Genomic DNA, 21248 nt, shown 5'->3' with positions numbered 1-21248 from the left:
AAGAGTTAGGTTCCTTCCAAAGCAGACACGAGGAGTTGAAGTATTGAGGGCGGATTGAGTTTAAGTGCTTTTAGTGTTTATTTGAGTAAAATAGGTCCACTTTTCGTGCGTTTACCTAATGGCATTTCAGAGAAAGAGTAGAAAGTTTATAGCAGAGAGAAATCTTACTTATTGAGGGATTTGTGTGACAGGCAGTCACTGAATCAGACAAAATAAATTAACAAAAATTTAATTAGCTTGTATCGTTCTTGTCAAAACTGACAACTAAAACATGGAGAAAAGATCATGTTTTCTCCAGAGAATGTTTTAATTTTTTTCTTCATCTGAAGAAAAACTTTGCTTATACAACTATTTATAGAATTTACATGAACTGCTGTTTCCTACATTTCAGGAAGGTCCAAGGGTTAAGTCACAAATGATCAGGGGACTTTCTCCCCACTCCCCACCCAAGATCTATAGAACTGCTTGTCTACCTCTATATATTTTTAGCTGTCCAGTCTGCTATCCGACCCAGTCTCTCTTTTATGGAGTTTCTGAATAAGAACAGAAGGACTCTCGCCTAAGTCAGGCTGTATTTGTCAAGTCAGTAGTTATCACCACTTTCACTTTCTTGCTGGTACAGTGGGCCCACCAGATGGTGTAGGCAAGATGATTCCAAGCAAGTCATTACAATCTACCAGCCACTTGACCTGGGGGCTCCCAACCCTTGGGGTCACCCAGGGAAATTGCTGCCTTCCCTGCCCTGTACCCTATCTCAGGACTGCTATAGTATGAGGAGACCTTAGGGGCGTCTACAAGAACTGGAACTGTGAACGTCCATAGGTGCTGATAGCATCACTGCTTGCCTTATGAAGGCCTCTTTAAAGGCTATACCTCTCTCACAGACTGAGTTTCAGAGACGAAGTTTCTACCTCCAGGAGAACGATCCCAGCAGCAGTAGCAATGGCATCACAACCACCCCCAGAAACTGCCCAACTGCTTCATTGTCCCCACCTGTACGCCTACAGGGAATAGGTCATGTGTAACCCACCACCACCCCCTCTGCTCTCCCAGAGATCCTATCTCTACTTCTCCACCAGTCCTTATGTAAAGCACCCTCTTCCCCTCTCTTTCAGGTTTGTTTCCAACAGAGGAATTGATGTAGCTTGGTGAATGGAAATAGACCTAATTGCAGCAGGAGCAATTATTTCTTTGCCAAAAGTGATGAGGACATCCTAGATCCTCCAGTGGGGTTTAAAAATTGCATTTTCCCCTAGGAAAATTACACATGATAGTTCTTACACGTTTAAGTTATTTATTTATCTTTTGAGACAGGGTCCCACTCTGTCACCCAGGCTGTAGTGCAGCAGTGCAAACTCAACCCACCACAGCCTTGACCTCCTGGGCTCAGGCGATCTTCTAGCCTCAGCCTCAAGAATAGCTGGGACTATAGGCATGCACCATCACACCTGGCTAATTTTGTTCTATTTTGTATAGAAACTTGGTTTTGCCATGTTGCCAAGGCTGGTCTCAAACTCCTGGCCTCAAGGGATCCACCCACCTCATCCTCCCAAAGTGCTGGGGTTATAGGCATGAGCCAACACTCCCCACCATTCTTACGCTTTTAATCTTACCATATTAGCAAACATTTGTAACTAGTCTGGAAGTTATTCTTTGAAACAGAATAAATGGATACATTAAAAGGTTTATTCCCATAGAGACAAACCCATGTTGAGTAAAGCATGCTAAAATAGTTCTCCAGACTCCTAAGTACAGGATGCAGGTGAGGGTGGCTATTTGGCTTAAGAAAGATCACAATAGTAATGATTATCCTTTGCTAAGTGCTTGCAGAGTATTAGGCACTTGCTAAGTGTTTTACATACAGCAACCTTTGGATTTGATTTCTATTATTATTTTTATTTCACAGCTGTTTCACAGGAACAGGAGCTTAGAGGTATTAAATAGCTTGCCCCCCAAAAACACAGTTAGAAAGTGGTAGAAGGTGAATACTTCTACCTCCTATCCTACCTCCCTCCCATCTCCTGTTTGAGTTGATGGCATATAATTTCATTTTCATCTAGAGGTGAGACACTTAGAAAGAACCTCATTGGTTAGATTCCCCCATCCTCTACAGTAGAAAAAATATCACACTCTTTATAATCACTCTATAATCAATGATTCTCTACTGGAGGTGAGACTGTACCCCCATCTCAGTGGACATCTGCCAATGTCTGGAGGCATTTTTGGTTATTGTAAATGCAGCAACAGTGCAACTGGCATCTACCAGATAGAGGCCATATCTGCTGTTAAACATTCTGCAATGCACAGAGCAGCTCCCACAACAAAGAATCATCTGGTACAAATGTCGGCAGTGATGAGATTTTGAAACCTTGGTATAAGTGAAAGTAATACATGGTATTTAAGGCATATTACCTAGAAAACAATTCAGGTTTAAAGTAAATTATTTATTATGCTACTTAGTATACTAGATCCATCACAAATATAAAGCTTATTTTATGTGTGTGTGTTTTTAAAATTCTATGTATAGCTTGATCCCAACATATCCGTTAGTTAGTTTTGCTTTCCAAGAGATACCGTTAACTCTTCAGGGAAGGACCCCAACATTCTATTTGTTTGTGCTCACCATAAATTTAACAGAATCTTGATCTACAATCAGTACTTCTGATTAGAAACAAAACTTATTTGTAAGCAGAGGTGAAGCAGCCATGTCATGTGAAATGTCAAGGGGATTTTGAAAACTGTGCCTTTGGCAAATACCCTTGAGCAGTAACAAGACATCTGATATGGTTTGGCTGTGTTCCCATTCAAATCTCATTTTGAATTGTAGCTCCCATAATTCCCATGTGTTGTGGGAGGGACCTGAGGGGAGATAATTGAATCATGGGGAGGGTTTCCCCTTATACCGTTCTCGTGGTAGTGAATAAATCTCACAAGATCTGACGGTTTTATAAAGGACATCCCCTTTTGCTTGGTTCTCATTCTGTCTTGTCTGCCGCCATGTAAGATGTGCCTTTCACCTTCCATCATGATTGTGGAAGTGCGAGTCAATTAAACCTCTTTTTCTTTTTCAGTCTCAGGTATGTCTTTATCAGCAGCATGGAAACAGGCTAATACAGCCTCTTACTTACCTAGGTGATGGTAGGCTATAAGGTGGGAAGGGGATAATGTTTTAACAGAATGTCCTAGAGACACCAAGAGCGTTACATACTTCTTAAGGAAGAAATGATCAATTTATACTCAGGAGTAGTCCTCTTCAGCCTAGCAATGCACCTAGAATATGTCATTTCTCTGACAAAAATGATATATGCTGTCTTTTACTTTCTCTTCTTTCACTTCTTTTTTCTTCTTTCTTCCCTTTATGGAGTAATAGTGAGCACACGTTTACTTAGCAATTAAGACTTCATGGCAAAACTTTCAAAGCTGTGCTGGGCAGAGAGTCAAAACCTACATTTGGGGATGAGGTTTTCGGGCCCACAGTGAAAAGCGGTCTGTATAGTTTTCCCCTCTCCCTCACTGGGTGGCTTTAATGCCATTTCTAGAAACAAAAGGATGACTATGAGGGATTAGCTGGAGGAACAGGACTGGGAGAATTTTGCTTCTGGATTTTATTAGAATTTCCATTATTTTTGATCACTCCGCATTCCATTATTTAGAGACACCACCCTCTTGGGTGGTGATTGTATGGAAAACAGTAGCAAATGCCAAATAAACGCAAAACCCTGAGTGTATTTCTAGATGGTGATGGCTACTTCCAGGATGTTTTTATTCCATTTTAATCTTCATTTTCACCTTGGACAAGAGAAGAAAGTGGGTCCTTACATTTTTGTTTTTCTTTGTCAATGGCCTGACTCCCTTACTGACCCGGGTGTGTTTTATCTACTGTGTGGATTAGCCGCCGTTGATGTTTATACAAAAATTGTTTTTGTTTATTGAAAAACAATCTGACTTTATCATTCAAAAGTAACGTGTTCTTGAAATGCAAACTAAGTCTGAAGTAGGCCTATATGGTCAACCTCTAGACAACACCTCAAAGTGAGTTAAATCCCATTTGGTATTCCTTTTTCATGACTGCTACTTTATTCCAGAGGTCTTTGTGGCCAGCAAGATCTGGAGCTACAAAAAAATCATTGAGTTCACATTCCTAATTAACAGGTGAAGAAATAGCAGTCTAGACTTATCTTAAGATACAGAAGCTAGCAGTAGGACTGAGACTCAATTTCCAGTTCAGAGCTATTGAAGTAGAAAGGTAATGACTAGCTCTTAGGGATGCATTTAAAAATATTCATTTATTAGTTACAAAGTTCTTCCAAGTCTAAAAATCTGTGACTCTAAGACATGACTTCTGCCCCTTTCTCCTCTGCAAAGTTTATGCATCCTGATTGGTCAGCTCTTAGCTACTGTTATGCTGAAAAACATGACAGCCTCTATAGTGGGGGAAATTTTAGGCAGAGACAGAAAATACAGATTTTTAGGATTGGTATATTAGCTTCCCAGGACCACTAACAAAGAGGCACAAACTGGGTGATTTTACCACTAGCTTTGGAACTCCAGGGGCTACCTGGTCCACCCCAGGAGCAGGACAGAGAAGGGGTAACACCGTATGGACCTCTTAAGCTGTTACGGAGTGCTATTCCTGAGCCTAAAGAATACATAGGAAGACATATCAACTATCAAATATATATGTATGTATATCGTTATGCATATATATAACTGCAAACCATTATATGAGTTCTAACACCAAATAGAAAAGGCTTGGTTTTTATTATACCAATCAGAGTAATCAATCTGTGGAAGGTTAACTTTTCATCTCCTGGAGAACTTTCAAAAAGAAGATAAGCAGTATTCATCCCTGGTAGTTCAACTTTCTGAAGGCAAGAACTAAAATAGATACTCATTAAAAAGAGGGAGGAATAAGGGTGTTTAATTGTATCTGCAATATTCTCTCTTTTTGTAAAGATTGAAAAAATGAATACAGATGAAATGTGACCAAGCTGTTGGCAGTACATGAGCCTATGTTGTCATCCACTACATTTTTCTGTATGCTTAAAATAAGTATCAATATAAAAAATAATGGCTGGGAATGGTGGCTCACACCTGTAATCCCAGCACTTTGGGAGGTCAAGGCAGGTGGATCATGAGATTAGGAGTTTGAGACCAGCCTGGCCAGCATGTTGAAACCCGTCTCTACTAAAAATACAAAAAATTAGCCGGGCATGGTGGCGCGCACCTGTAATCCCAGCTACTTGAGAGGTTGAGACAGGCGAATTGTTCAAACCTGGGTGGCGGAGGTTGCAGTGAGTCGAGATTGCACCATTGCACTCTTGCCTGGGGAACAGAGCAAGACTCTGTCTCAAAACAGAAAAAGTAAATAACCAAATAACCAAACAAAAATAAAATACAGCAAGACTGGGAGCTAAGGAATTAAGCGCTTGTGAATGTCACCTATTCTTAGGAATTTAGGCTGTAAAGAGAAGACTAAAGAAGTCTGAGTAGAAAGGACTCAGAATCAGTCAATATTTTCTTTTTTCTCCCCCTCTCCCTTGCCCAGCTTGATTGAGGTATAATTGACAAATAAAATGTGGACATATTTACTATGTGAAACATGGTGTTTTGATACATGTATGCATTGTAAAATGATTACCACAAACCTGTTATTTAACCTATTCATCACCTCATATAGTTTGTGCATAGAATATTTAAGACGTACTATCTTAACAAATTTCAAATATATAATATTGTTAACTTTGTTCACCTACTGTATATTAGATCACCAGAACTTGTTTATCTCATAACTGAAAGTTTATACCCTTTGACCAACATCTCATGACTCCTTCCAACTCCTGGCAACAACCATTCAAATTCTACTGCCTGTTTCCCTGAGTTCAACTTTGCAGATTCCACATATAAGTCGTACAATGTTTGTCTTTCTCTGGCTAATAAATTTCCCTTAACATAATGTCTTTGAGGTTTATCCTTGTTGTTGTGCATTGTAGTGTTTCCTTCCTTTTAAAGGCTGAATAATATTTCAAATCTCTGTATAGCTATCCACAGCTATGTATAGATACCTATGCCACAATTTAGTCATGTGTTGGCTACTGCAAATAATGTTGTAATGAACGTGGAGCACAGATATCTCTTTAAGCTATCGATTTCATTTCCTTCAGATATATATCCAGAAGTGAGATTGCTGAATTATATGGTAGTTCTGTTTTTAATTTTTGGAGGAACCTCCATGCTTTTTTTTCCCCCCCACAGATAGATGGAGAACTAATCATGATCACAACTTTTGAAGAAGAAACCAAGTAAAAATAAAAGCTTAAAAACACAAGATATAGAGAGGAACCAGCATTACAAGAAGGTTCCCAGCATTACAAGAGAGGATAGATCAAACATTTAAATGCAGAAATTCCCCTGGAAGTGAGGGATGAAACTCCCTATCTGTGTGGGTGAGAATAAAGTAGGAAAGTGACAATAATTTCTATTGATCACATACCCTAAATTTGTTTTTGCTACTTTTACCTCTAAAACCCTTTCATTCAGCCAGGGGCAGTGGCTCATACCTGTAATCTGAGCACTTTGGGAGGCTGAGGTGGGCAGATCACTTGAGGTCAGGAGTTCGAGACCAGCCTGGTCAACATGGAGAAACCTTGTCTCTACTAAAAATACAAAAATTTGCTGGGCAAGGTGGCACGTGCCTGTAGTCTCAGCCACTTGAGAGGCTGAGGCAGGAGAATCGCTTGAACCCAGGAGGCGGAGGTTGTGGTGATCCGAGATTATGCCACTGCATTCCAGCCTGGGCAACAGAATGAGACTCTGTCTCAAAAAAAAATTAATAAAAATATAAATAAATACAGAAAAGCTCTTCATAGTAGCATGTGCGTGTAAGTGTGTATGTGAGTGGGTATGTGTGCCCCTAAATTGTTTGGTTCTACATATAATAGCTGACTCCTGTCTAATTGAAGTTTGGATATAAAATGAGGAGATATGACTAGAGAGTATTGGTATTGTTAAATCAAGTTTAGCCTAAATCTGCCTCCTTACATATTTTAAGGTTTGCCCTAAAGGTTTTTCTGTACGTCGTTACCGTAACAAGGGGAGGTGTGAAAAGACCGTAGCCTATGCTTGTGCCCGTCACCAAGTTTTGGCCAATCAACTGTAGCCAATTGTTCGAATCATGTTCAAATAAGGCAAATGCCGAGCTGTAACCAGTCTGGCTGTTTCTGTACTTCACTTCCATATCGTGTACCTCACTTTCTTTGTCCATAAATCCTCTTCCGCCGTGTGGCTATGCTGGAGTGCCTGAGCCTACTCTGGCTCAGAAGGCTGCCTGAGTTGCGAATCATTCATTGCTTAATTAAACTTCTTTAAAGTTAATTCAGCTGAAGTTTTTCTTTTATTAGTATATTTTAAAGAACAAATTCGGAGGCTTCTTTTTTTATCTTTTTAAAGATCTTGAAATCACACAAAATAAAAATATGTGACACACCATATATATTACACATTAGGATAAAAGACAAGAAATGTTTCTATTGAGGTTAATGAGGGAAGGGAGAGCAGTACAAAAAGGGAGGGAGTTTGTGTGCACATTGCCATCAACACAGTAATTCACATTACACTGGTTTTCAAGGACAAGTTCAGGAGTCCTGTTCAAAAGCTGCCAGCTACCAAATACTTGGGAGGAAATGTGGTCTCAGTCTAGCTGGGTTGAGTCAGTTTTTATACCTTTAGCTTGACATATTTAGTCAAACACTAAGCGTAAAGATCATGTAAAGACTGTAGTTATCTTGAGGATGTGTGTGTGTGTGTGTGTGTGTGAGAGAGAGAGCGAGAGAGAGACAGTAATTGATTGATTTTCAGGTGGTTGTGGTACAAAGGCAGCTGATAGCCAGCAAAGAAACCACAGAGAATGGTTGAGAACATTGGAAAAGGGTTTGTTTCCTACTCTCAGGATGAAAAGCACCAAGGATCCTGGAAAGGTGACCACGTCCAACATCTTGTCTGATATGTAAACTTCTTTGTAATGTTCTTGGTTTAGGCTCCTGCGTTTTTAAGGAGGAGATGGAGGGAATATGTTAGAGAAATGAACGCATGCTTGAAAGTCACTGAGAAATGGACACATATTTCTTTAATGCTTCAAATTTGAATATAAGGAAATAGATTTTTTTCTATTTTATTTCAAATTTTCTTTGCTACTGAGAATATATTTTATTGATCTATATTTTTATGTCAATATCTTAAAGTAAACCAAATGTCTGGGCTTCAAACATTTTGAAGAATCTGCAGGAAGCCCAAAATTAGTAGGTCACACTGTGTCACATAAACTAGTTGTTTTATCAGGTATTTGAGTTGGAAAATAAAGAAGGAGGAGAAGGGAGAAAAATGTGAGTATAATACACCCGCCTCCTACACAATGTGGAAGCCACACATCACACTGTGGAACTCAGTGGAATTCTAATCTCTCTGATAAGTTCTTTATAAATCCTGAGATGAGCCAAGGTCTCTTTAATAACAAAAGTATCTCAAAATGCCCCCCAAACCATGTATCTGGATATGTTTCTCAGCTGCTTCTAGTACTTGGTGCAACATAGTTGCCAGTGAGAATCCCAGACTTCTCAAGGCTATTTCTGCAGGAACATAAAGTCCACACAATTCAGAAGTAACTGACCTCAAGAGATTCCAGAACTTGCAGGCAGATGTTGCATTCAAGTGTCTAACAGTTTCAAATAACTCAAAAGAATAGTCTATTATGTTTACCCAGAGATTTATAAATTCTTGCTGTATTTCCTTCATTGCTGATGTTCCAAACTTCCCCTCTGAGATTTCCAGCCGCTTTTTTTGTAGCTTTTACTCTCAGGGAGTGTAAATGCCAGATATAATTTGTCCTCATGCTATCTTTTAAGGTGTTTTCCTTAAAAGAACAGGGATCCAAACAAATCAGATTTACTTCACTTGATAAAAATGCCATCTACTGATTATCTCTATCATTATTTTTATTTTTTTTCATTCAAATCTCATTTGTTTTTAGATTAAAATAAAGGTAGGGATCATTCTATCTCCAGGAACTATACCCCTGCCTAGCATTTAATAAATATTTGATAAATAGATAAGTGCATATAGAATATATAAAATGATCTTCATTTTTGGTTACAATAAGTAATTAACCCACAATTTATGCTTTTTTTGGCCCCAATCACTTATTTATGGTAATAGTGTCTTTAGTGACTAGACATGTAGAAGAGAATCTTTATCCTGCCATTTACCCCTGAGATGGCTCAATTGCTAGATATTAAAAAGCAAGTTTTATGATCCAGTAAACAAGTCAAAGAAAAATTGATTAGTGTTTTTGATAATTGGACAAAGTTTTAACAACAGTTTTCCTTCTTTTTCCATAAAATAATTCCATTAAAAACATGATTATAACATTTACTTAATATTTTACCATGTAAATAAAAATTGAGAAAATAATTAAATATTGTGTTGAATATTTGAATAGTTTTATATCATTGGAGTTAATGATTCAAATGTGGCTCTCAAAGTTCTGAATAAAATAAGGATCTGAGAAAGAAACACATTTTTAAACTTAATTGTAGAACTGGCTTATATTTATTTTCAACTGTGTGAGTTTCTCCATGAAGATGAAAACAAAATATTGGCTTTAATTTTCATTGCAAATGGTTACTAGAACATTATGAGCATTTCAAATTTCAAATACATTTCACATTCATTTTCCTTTGATTTAAATGATTGATGGCCAGTTGTATATGTCCACTTCAATTTACATGATATGTTATTCAGTATTACAATAGTCTCCAGTTATTCAATCAAACCGTAATTTAGCTGTTGCTGTGAAGGTATTTTGTAGACGTAATTGAAGTCCATAATCAGCTGCCTTAAAGTAAGGGAGATTGTTTTAGATTAATCTAGGTAGACCTGATTAAACCAGTTGAATGGTCTTAACTGCAGAGCTGAGATTTCCCAGGAGAATAAGAAATTTTCCCCATGGACTGAAGCTTCTGTTTTCAGCTGACAGCTCCAGCCTGTCCTTCTTTGCTGGCCTGCTCTGCAGATTTCAGATTTGTCTAGCTAGTCTATAATTGTGTAAGCCAATTCTTTGCAATAAGTCCTTTGTTATGTACTTCCTACTTGTTCTATTTCTCTAATGAATCCCTGATCGATAACACTCAAAGCTCATAAAGATGTCTTATTGTACCTTTTTGTTAATTTTTAATTAACAATGAGCCTTTTAACTCTACATTTTTCTACTCCCAATAGTCAAAGATACATAAGACTTAATTTCTTAAAGGCACTTAGATTAAAAGGAATCTTAGAGTTTATTCTGTAGTAATGTGAATAATTGGTACCTAAATTATTTATAGTGCAGCCTTGGGTTTTTATCTAGTATAACAAGTATATTAGTTATCTATTTCTGTATAGCTCATCATTCGAAAACTTAGTCACTTAAAACAACACACATTTATTATCCCATGGCTCTTATATGTCGGGAATCCAGGCACAAAGTAAATGGGTTTTGTGCTTCAGGATCTGTCATGGGTTGTAATCCAGTTGTCAGCTGGAGCTATGGTCTCATCTCAAGGCTAAACTCAAAAAGAATCCACTTCTGAGGTCACAGTTTGTTGATTCAGTTCTTTGTGGGTCATTGGGCTAAAGGCCTTTGGCTTTTTTTGACAGGGTCCTCAGTTCTATGCCACGTGGATGTCTCAAACCCGGAAGCTTGTTTCATCAAAGCCAGTGAGAGAGAGAGAGAGAGAGAGAGAGAGCGAGCCTACATGCTTTTGTAACATCCTATCCTTTTTGCCATGTTCTCCTATCCTTTTTGCCATATTCTCCTCATTAGGTGCAAGTTACTAGGTCCCTCCCACATTAAAAAGGAAAGGAATAGAAAGATTGTGAATATTAGGAGGTGTGGATTATTTGGAACTATCTCAGAAAACTGCTCACTACACTGAGATTTCTAAAAATAAGATAGCATTCAAATACTTCATATTGTAGGAAGCCCCAAGGTGTGCATGGATGGGAAATAGAGGCCAGCCTCTGAGCGAAAGAATATAGCACTGCCCAGAGTACAAACTTTCAAATTTCCCCAAAGGCTTACATCTTCAGCTTTGATAACAGAAACAAAGACCCTAGGGTGTGTGTTTCACTGTCCAAGTTTCTCAGCCCCCTCTACATTCCTCTGTCATTCTTAAAGAGACGACAATAAAACATAACCCAACATCTGTGGTTGAAGCCAGAGCCAAAAATTTAAATGACTGAACCCACACTAGGCAAGCACTTTAGCAGAGTAAAATAATAGACGAGAGAAGGAAGATCAAGGAGTTGAAAATTTGGATAAATACACAGTAACTCTGACTAATTAATAAAGCCGAGTGGTGTGTGTTGGCTATAGGAAAAGTGTCAGGGTGATGAAGAGGAAGCAAACCAGATGGAGTCTAGATATGTTTGCCGCAGGCTCATGTATGTTGCCAAAGCACTGTTTCAAAAGGTGCCAACATCAGAGAATTCCTCAGGGGAAATTCTTGTGCTGGGAAGAAGGCTGTCTTATTGTTTGTGAAAAACGCCTTCATATTTCAGGTCACAACACAGCAGTTCTGATGAAACTGGTTTGCAGAATGTAAGCCTTGTCAACCCACTTCCTTCTTGGAATTATAGAGTCTCAAAGTTACAAGGAAATCTAAATATCATGTGGTTCAACCTCTAAGCCAATGTAAGATTCTTTCTACCATGTTAATTAAAGGTCATCTACAACTTTTTGAGGCCCATAGTGATGGAGATGTCCCTGAGTCATGAGGTCATCTTTTCAATATCAGATCTGTCTAGTTGATGCAATGTTCATTTCATAATGAATTGAAATCAGCCTCTATGTCAGTTCTATTACTTGGTTCTACCTGGCTCTCAGAGGCAACATATAACCAGACTATCCCTTACTTGATGTCATTGATGACCAAATGCCAAAAATAATTTTTATAAAACTTTCAATGTCCCTTTACAACCTGCATGTCTCCCATGATACATTGCATTTTTCCAATGATTATTTATGTGAAATAACTTCCCAAAACTCTCCTTTCTCTCCATATGATGTTCTTTTTAATAAGCTCTAATTTGTTATGGTTTATCTTAAAATAGGAGCACCGATTTAGAGACATCACTCTTAGCAAATAACTCTTCTTATAAACTGTGAACAATAATAGATGCTTGAACTTTGGCAGTAAATATTATATTATTTGTTCACTTAGATTTCTGAATGATGGACATTTCTTCTAAACCTTTAAAATTTTTTAAAACAAGGCTGAATTAAGATAATACATTATATATATTAATTTCTACTATGTGCTGGACTCTGTCCTTGTACTTCATATGTATTATCTCCCTTTATGCTTCCTCAAACTCTAGTAAGTAGTTATAATTTTTATCCAACAGATGAGAAAACTGAGGCTCAGAGACTTTGAATAGCTTGCTTAAATGGATACAACTGTTAAACAATAGAACTTGTACTTCCATCTGTCGAATCCACGCCGTGTGCTTTTCTAACAATAAACACAGCCAGGCAACCCTCACACTCATAATTTAGAGTCTTAAGGGATTTCAGAAATGATCTGCTCAAAACCTAGTCATCTTATAGATAAAGGGATTTACATTCTATCTCAAGGCCTAACTTGTCTAATTGGACCTAACTTAATGACAAGGCAAGGGCTGGAAACCAGCTTCTTCCCACAGTGCACTTTCTATCATATTATAATTGTGTAATTGATTAAAATAAAAATCTACTTTGCATTTCTCTCCATGTAACTTTCTTTGTTAGGTTTTGGTTCATCATTCTAAGTTAGTGGACTTTGTTAAATATCTCGGGGTCCGTTATGATGTTAAATGTCCCTTCCAGATTTGTCTCATCAGCAAATTAAGTAATTATGGCAAACATGTAAACATCTATGTGTGTATGTATATATGTCTGTATACATGTATGTGTATATATGCATATGCATGTGTGTGCATGTATTTATATGTATTTGCATATATGTGTATATGTACACATACACATACAATACATTTATTTAGTTAGTCCAAATTAATAATACAGCTGTTGAAAAGGCAGAACCAGGAGCAGAGATCCAGGAGAGATTATTAGAAAATTCCTTACAGAATAATATAAAGTTCTTAATCAGTACTCTTAAGAAATAACTTTTCAACTAGGGTTAACTGCATTTACCCATTAACCAGCTTCAGCAGCCTTTTCTATGAGGCTATCTAAAAAAACAATGGCTAAGACTTTGCCAGAGCCAGTACAGATTATGTAACCTTTGTTTCTTCAGACCACACCAGCTTAGAGATACGGATTGAGTTGCATTTACATAGAAATCATGTATGCCCTCCTACATACTATGCGACCTGTGGTTCCCTACAAAGCCCTATTCAAATCTCCAGCAATTCTCTTTAATTCTTTCCAGGAATCTGTAGGGGTGACCTCATTGACTTTGGAGGATGAATGATCTTAGCTACTTCAAGTTAGATCACCCTGGGAGGTCCTCCAGTGGCCCAGTCCCTTTGAGGTGTGTGCAGCCCAGGCATCTGGGACTTGCTAAGCCTCATCACAGCCCAACCCATATACATGGCCCCATAACTATGGACCCTTCTCCACTTTTTCCTGAATTGGTTCAAGGTTCAAAAGCCACCTCTGGGGAACTATCTACCAAGAGTGCTGAAGCTTCTGCTTGATCAGCCTCTCCAATGCAACCATGTAATCATTGCTTGAGACCACCATGTAGCTCAAGGTACTGCTGATGAGCTGGCAGTACACCCACACTCAAATTCAATGGTAATCTCTGAGTCTTCCAGTGCGCAACCAGCAAATCGCTTGGTCCTCAAGTAAGAAGACTCCACGCTCACCCCCACATCACTCCACACACAGGTTTCATGATAGCACTGAATTGAGTTTCTTGCATTACTCAAAGACTTTATAAAAAGAGCTCTTTCAAATTACCTCCCAGACTCTCTATAAAAGCACTCAAAGTTCCATATGTAGTAGTGTAACCAGTTAATAAATAATATTTGGAGTTAAAAATTGGCATTCCTGTTCATAAGACCTCAATTGTGGATTAAAATCTTCTGTTAAATCAAAGTCTTTGCCAAAGGGTGCCCGTGAGCAGAGCTTTCTTTGCCAATGTGCACGCCTAGACAAGTCTGAGTTAGAGCAATGGCCATGGCTTGGGATAAGGTGAAGAGTCTGCAGAATTTACTTTTAAGGTTGTGATGGAGTGTTTTAAGACTTGACCCTGGTATTTTTTACAACTTAATTGATGGAAATAAAAAAGAAACAATGCTATTTCTTTTCTTCTAATGTTACTTATTTATTTCTTTATTTTACTTTTTTTTTCTATCAGTGGCTTAAATAATCGATACTGGAATTTGAATGAAGCTTATCCTTCAGTATGGAGAGACCTTTGGGGAGGCTTTTTTATTTTTTTTATTTTTTTTTTTGAGATAGGGCATCTCACTCTGTCGCCCAGGCTGGAGTGTGAGAGGGTTTTTAATCACTCAGATGTGTACATACTCAAGCATCTACTCACTAAATCATCGGAGTGATGAAAACATACTTCTTATTGTGATGTTAATTATTTCATTTAACAATGGAAAATAGAGCTTTCATTGGAACAATTTACATATAAGCAAATTTTAGGGACCCTCAACAACTTTTTGAAAGGCCCTGGAGATGCTGAGGGTTACAAAGGATGGACCCTCAAATCTGTGTCGTTTACTTATTAAAGGCATCCAGGAAGGCAGAGAATTTGGTGAAAGTTAAGCTCTTTAAATTTTTCTATTATTTACTATTTTCGAGATACTATCCAAATAGCAAATCAATTTAGTCTGGCATTGCAATGACAGAATTGGCTCTCTGTCCCAACTTTCTCTTACACTGGGTGATTCACCATTAACCATATTTCATGCATTTATAATTAATGTCACATCTACATTCAAAAAAGGTGTGAACGATGTGCAATTTAAAACAGGTGTACAATGGAATCCTAACATTAAAAAGCCAATTACTGAAAAGTAATGGAAAACATGGCCATCCCCCAAATAAATTATTGCTCCTGAGCTTCAATTTTATTACCTGTTGGATAAAACAAAACCGAAGTAGTAAATAGCACATACTAGTTGCCTATCCTATAGCCCTCCAGAAGAGAGACACTGCTTTGTAGCAGTAAACCAATGAAGAACGTAGGAATCACTACATGGTACAGAAAAACAAAGTGGGCAGATGTGTACATACAAACATATATGTTAGTAAAAATAATATAACAAGACAATTTTGTACAATCTAAAGCAACAGAATAGCAATTAGTTTATTTTTTATTTTTTTGATTTTAAACAAAGGCTTATGGAATTTAGAATATAAAATTAGACATATTCTTAAATTAGGTTTCTAGAAGGAGTTCTAAACTGAGTTTTCTGAACCCCACTCCAGATATACTGAATCAATGCTTCAGGGGCAGAGGATTCAGGAATGAGGTCTACGATGAGTCTCCGGATGATTCTGACACATCCCTTGAATAAGTAGGCAGTTGGTACCATAGCTTTAGCTTGTCATTCTCAAGTCTTGTTTCAACCCTAAATTTTGACCATATGTGGACAGATAATGACCAAAGACTGAAATCAGGAGACTGAGGGCATATTTAATAATGTTTTATAAACTTTCCCTACTACACTTTCTTCTAATAGTTACCCAATCTATATTGACTAATACATATATTAAATATCTCATTAGGAAGACATTGAAAATAATGTAAATATCAGAGGGACTGAAGCGTATTTTGCCTTCTTCCAACCACTACCACCAAAAAACCAAAAATTTTAAAATGCCTTTTATATTCAAAGCTTAAGTGTCCTTTTTACCCTCTTCTCTCATTTGAGCAGGCAGGTTCCAATTCTTTAGGAAAGGCAATAGATGCTAAATGTTAGGCTGCTAGCTGGCCTTATGCTCATCAGATCTTTGGTTGATTCATGGTGATTCCTTGAAGCAGTTTTAGATTATGGGTGTTGTGACTTTATTGCCTCCCCAAAGCTTCCACATTCATCATTCTGAGTGCAACCCAGGTGTCAGCAAGATCAGACAATGTTTGTGGCTTCAGCTAAGGTTAAAGAGAGGCAAAGACTCATAACGGTGATGATGCCAAAGAATGAATCAATAGTCAAATTTCACCCAAGTTCTAGCTTGTTAATACAGTGTATGGTTCAGCTGTACTTTATTCTCCAAGTGATTGTACAGAGTAAGCTCATCGGTCCAAGTGCCCAATACTGCTGCATTGCAGTCCAATTCTAAAATACATTAATTCGGAAGACAAGTTTTGCTCTTCCAGAAGTCAAGAGGGATTTTAAATTTTCTTTGCGCCTCTGAATAACCCAGGGTACAAGTGAAATAGGTCCACCAGAGTGCCTTCCAAGCACACTGAAGACTCTGTAATCAGGATACCATTCTATTAGCAGCCCCACCATCAAATTTTAAGATGAGATGCTGGTTCCAAAATAAAGACCAATATTATCTTGCCTTTGGATGATTTAGCTATGAGAGTATCTGGGAAGACCTGACTTTGATAAGCAGAACTTTATCATATGAATATTTATCTCCATGGCTTACAATGGGAAGAGCAACATGTTTCTGATTCCGTTCAATCTAATGTGCCAAACGTTAATTCAGAATTCAGTAAAGTCTGATTTCTATCTAAAGAGGAACTTAGAAAGAACTTATTTTGTAGAGATACTTAAATTAGGAAAACCCTTTGTATATCAGAAACTGGATTCTAAGTTTGGATACAATAACTACATCATTAAAAATATCATCCATGCATCAAGTAATACTTACTGAAGATCTGCTCTCACACAGATGTAATGCTAGGGACTAAGGATGCTAGAGTGAACAAAATAAATATAGCCCTGTCTCTAGTATAGATTTAATCTAGTAAATGAGACACATATAAGAAACAAGACTAGTAAAATGTTTATGAAAATGTTATAAAAAGAGGATGTTAAGATGCTAGGTTAAGATTCCATCAGAGGGGCATCTGAATCAGGCTTGAAAATGTATAGAAGATTTAGGTTGAACCCCAGAGTTTTGAATTGGGGTTACCTTGGTAAGATACAAGTTGAGAAGGAGGTAGGGAAGATAGAAAGGATGAAGAAGTGGAAAGAGTATTTTCAAATGCTAGAAGGCAAGAGAAATCTGAACCCAGAAGAACCTGAAGGAATTGATGCCTGATTATATTTGGAGGTGAGGGTGAAAGGATATTCACTGATACTGCTCAGTTTCTATCCTGGATAAAAGGTTTGGTACTAAAGTCAGGTCTGATTTTAAACAAATTGAATTTGACATCCCAGTGGAAATGTGTGATGATTCCTTGGTTATATGGACCTTAATCTTGAGAGAAAATAAAGGTTAAAGCTAACGTATAGAAATGGGATTTATAAGCACTGAGGTGATATTTGAAGCACGTTTTTTGATGCCACTATGTAGAACAAGAAGAGAAAAAAGCTTAAGAGAAAACTCAGATTAATTTAACATGTAAAAAAATCAGAGGGGCAAAAGGAGCTGTAAGAATTTTCTGCTTGCCAGAACTTGAGATTTCTCAATATAAAATGACCTTTTTTGATATGACTAAGGTTATTCAAAATTATTCACAACAGCACAACGTATTTCTCTTCCATTGCCTTTTCATTTAGATTTCCATCTTTCCCTCTCTATCTCTTTTTCTCTTCTCTTCTCTCTCTTCACATTCACACTGTCTCATTTGGACTTCCTTTCTACTTTTTCCCTCCTTTCTCTTTCCATAGTCTTTTCCTGTATGTTTAGTATTTGTCTCATAACATTAAGATGAAGTTTAGCTAGAGCTTGAAATAGAGAAACAACTGTGCAGTGTGTCATGTTGTATGGAAATGATTAAAGTAATAGGGTTCAATCATACGCCTCCTTCTATCTCTGGTTTTACAAATTTGCAGCTATTACTTGGAATCTGTTTTCTACTAATGAAGAGATCATAGCTAAATGGATGAATTAATTAGATTAAATGGAACTAACCATTTTAATCCTTTTCCAAAGCAAATTTATTGGTGAGATGTCTTTTCCAAATTTGTCTGTATTCTGTTTTCTCTTTGTTTTCTTTAGATTTACTCCACATTTTTCTTGATATTTCCCTGTGTTAGGAAGCTTACTACTCCACATTTTTCTTGATATTTTCCTGTGTGTTAGGAAGCTCACTTTTATGGATTACATACTTCAAGCTCCCATGCCCCTTGCTTCCAGCTAGATTGATCAATTGGAGGCACTGAAAAAATGGGGGAGTAGAGTACAGGTGAGATAGTTACTTCCCCATCTTCCCATCTGCTGGTCACACGTTTGCAATGACTCTATTTCCAACCTTAGGACATGGTTCCTTTTGCAGCATTTTCTTTCTAGAGCTACAAGTCTCTTTATTTGTGATGTATATATGACCTATTCTCCTTCACATTTACTAGTGGTAGTGGCTCTTTGATCTAACTAGCTATGAGGTGCTTATTATCCCTTTTTGGTTTTCATGAATGCATTATTAATAGTGTCTTCCTTAAACTCTTCTCAGTTACCTCATTTAAACATTCTATTTGCTTCAGGTACACTAATGAACAGAATCTGTATCAGACAATAGGGTCTTTAGGGGTAAAAATCAGACCTTATATATCTTACCTTTATTTTCCCAGTGCATTAAAAAGAGTTCATAGAAGGTATTTTAAAAGTCATAATGGAAGAATGAATATAGGAATGAATGCTACTTTCCAGGTGAGTTTGGTAAAAATTACATTAAGAGGCAAAACAGCTTTTTAAATAGACCTTGAAATTGTGTGACCTGATTCTAATCTTGACGCTACAGACAGAAGAATACAAAGTGTTGGTTGTTTCTCCTCTTAAAGAAAATTCAAATAAAACACCACAGATTGCAATAGCACAAAATCTACATATGGAAGTACATATAGAAAAATTAGGTGGAAAAGTGTGGCGACTCACGAGGTTACAGTCAAAGGAATGTAAACCACAGGACTCCTTCCTTGAGAAGTCAACTCCCTGGTTTGAGATTAGCTCCTGCGGTTTGGCTGGTTACATGGTAGATGTTTAGCAAGCAATAACAGACATTTCCCTTTCTTCCCCAGGCAATACGGTGCCCAAACCAAAAAAAGCATTGTTCTAGCTACAAAACAAAATAAAACACAACAAAATGCCACAAGCCCACGATGAAGCATGTTGATGCAGTATTTTCCAGTGAGAATTTTAAGGATTAAGCAGGGGCATGGCCAAAATGGTGTTTCCTTTACATGACCTTCTTGTTGTACACAAAGGTAAAATGTCAACACACAATGAGCTAGTTTACTATAGGAACTGCGTACACTAGAATAGACTTCTGTGCAGTACAGGAGATGGAAAGGAGAGCTGTACTGAGGTGCCAAATGAACTAACCTTTTCCATTTGTGTTGTGAGAAAAGCCAGCGAGAGTGCTAAGATCACTCCTGCCTTACCACGTCTAAAGGGAATAGAGAATATACCTGCAAAATATTTCTGTCTTGCTTTGCTTGTCCTTTTACACAAATGATCCCATGGTTCCCAGTACTACTACTACTGCCATCACCCAAGTCACTACCAGTGTCACCATCAACATCAACAAATGCCTTCGTGACCATCACTGCAATCAGGAGTAATAGTAATGATAAGGCCCCTGGCTATGTTCCATTCATGTTGCTCCGTGAAGAAATAGGAACTATAATGGTGACTTCCTTCCTCATATTTCAATCTTTGTATATCAGAACTTTAATCTTTGTATATCAGAAATGTTTAAATACAGGCCACAATGCTACACTCTCACACTATGTACGAGATGTGCAAGCATTGTGTTCATGATCAGTCATGAATGCTAACTAGTAGCCGTCTATTCTCCTCTAACGCATTGCATGATTTTAAGCTACTTAGGAATCAGGTAAGAAAATAATTACTAAGGCAGCATTTCATCAGTATAAGCAAAAGTCCAGTAATTCAGAAGTGGAATAAAGCATTGCTTCACTCACGTGCGCGTGCACGCACACACACACACACACACACACACCCCACACACACACACCAGGAATCTTAATAACTTTGTAATTCAATCTGCTTCTTCCTTTGAGATTTTATTGAGATATAATTTATATAAAATGAAATTCACCCCCTTCAAGTGTATAACTCTTTCAGTATTATTAAATCTACCATCATGAAAACAGTGCCAAAATCTGGTTTTAGAATATTTGTTTCCATCCCAACATTTCCCTTATGCCTTTTTTGCAGTCTCTGCCACCAGCACTAGCCCTGACAAATCACTGATTTCTGTCACCATTGTTATTGCCACATTTAAATTTTATCTTAACAGAATTACACACTAGACAGCCTTTTCTGTCCAGTTTCTTTTATTTAGCAAAACCCTTTGAGTTCCATCTATGGTATTGCTTGTATCAGTAGTTTATTTCTTGTTACTGAATTCTATTCCATTGTATGAATATACGACATCTTGTGTATTCATTCACCAGTTGGTGAATCTTTGCAATCCTTCCAGTTTTGAGCTATTATTATAAATAATGCTTCGATGACCATTACAGACAAATTTTTGTGTGAACATAAATGTTCCTTTCTATTGTGTAAGATACCTGAAAGTAAAATCCCTGGATTACATGGTATGCTTTATATATGTATATTTTGAGACAGAGTTTCACCCTTGTTGCCCAGGCTGGAGTGCAGTGGTGCGATCTTGGCTCACTGCAACCTCCACTTCCCAGGTTCAAGTGATTCTCCCGACTCAGCCTCCCAACTAGCTGGAATTACAGGCCCCTGCCACCACACTCGGCTAATTTTGTATATTTTTAGTAGAGACAGGGTTTCATCATGTTGGCCAGGCTGGTCTTGAACTCTTGTCTTTAGGTGATCCACCTTGGCCTCCCAAAGTGCTGGCATTATAGGTGTGGGCCACCACGGCTGGCCAATATGCTTAACATTTTAAAAAAAACACCAAAAGTTTACAAAATTTCTGTGCTGTTTTGCATTTTTCCTAGCAATGGGTGAATGTCTCATTTGATTGGAGTCTTTAAATAATTGATGTTTAATATAATTATTGATATGTTTGAAATTAGGTCTGCCATTTTGCTATTTGTTTTCTGTTTTTGTTAGTTGGTTTACCTCTGTTTCTCCCTTT

The sequence above is a fragment of the Papio anubis genome, chromosome 17, assembly GCF_008728515.1.
Source record: "Papio anubis isolate 15944 chromosome 17, Panubis1.0, whole genome shotgun sequence".
Taxonomy (NCBI): Eukaryota; Metazoa; Chordata; class Mammalia; order Primates; family Cercopithecidae; genus Papio; species Papio anubis.
Note: the sequence above shows the minus strand (reverse complement) of the source record.